This window comes from Arachis ipaensis, chromosome B01 (genome assembly GCF_000816755.2).
Source record: "Arachis ipaensis cultivar K30076 chromosome B01, Araip1.1, whole genome shotgun sequence".
NCBI lineage: Eukaryota > Viridiplantae > Streptophyta > Magnoliopsida > Fabales > Fabaceae > Arachis > Arachis ipaensis.
Genome location: NC_029785.2, coordinates 127,259,359 through 127,260,025, shown reverse-complemented (window position 1 = coordinate 127,260,025; position 667 = coordinate 127,259,359). Strand labels below are relative to the sequence as shown.

Below are 667 nucleotides of genomic sequence, written 5' to 3'. Positions count from 1 at the left end.
TGGTATGTGTTCAGGTTCCATAATAAAAAAAAGGATCCCGCTAGAGAGACAATGGATTATTTATACAATGTGTACAATGGGTTATTGAGTTAGAAAATGAACATCCTCCTTACTATATAGAATAACCATCCGAGTACTAGCGATAATAAACATCTTCCCAAAAATATTATACTTTACTATCGAACTCTTGACCTTTCGGATCTAGCGCTCTAATACCATGCATGATACCACTCATCCCAAAAGCTTCAACTGATGGATAAAGATAACACTAATGATTATATCTTTAATACTCGCTAAACCTCCATTATACACATTGTATAAATATTCTATTGGCTCCTCATACTTTCCCTAAAAAAATGCAGTAACTCAATCGTTTAGTACGTGATCAGGGATAGATAGTCATTATATTAAAAGTAGGAGAAACAATCATGTTTCACAGCAAGTTTTCAATTTCCATTCTTGATATTCTCTCATCGTGGAATTTCTCATCTCTAATACTCTCTCAGCCTTTATTTTATCTAACCATGATGGAAATTAAATCATATACGTTAAATTATTTAAGTTGTGATTTTAATAGTTTGATGAACCAAAAAAAATTGAGAGATATAAAAAAATAAGTTATTCTTGTTTTGAGAAAAATAACAAATTTTTTACAAAAAATATATGT

General features: G+C 30.0%; 1 protein-coding gene across 1 annotated transcript in view; it reads right to left on the bottom strand.

Annotated features, from left to right (window-relative positions):
- Positions 1-667, bottom strand: part of LOC107613525 — a 60,642-nt gene that overhangs the window by 52,943 nt on the left and 7,032 nt on the right.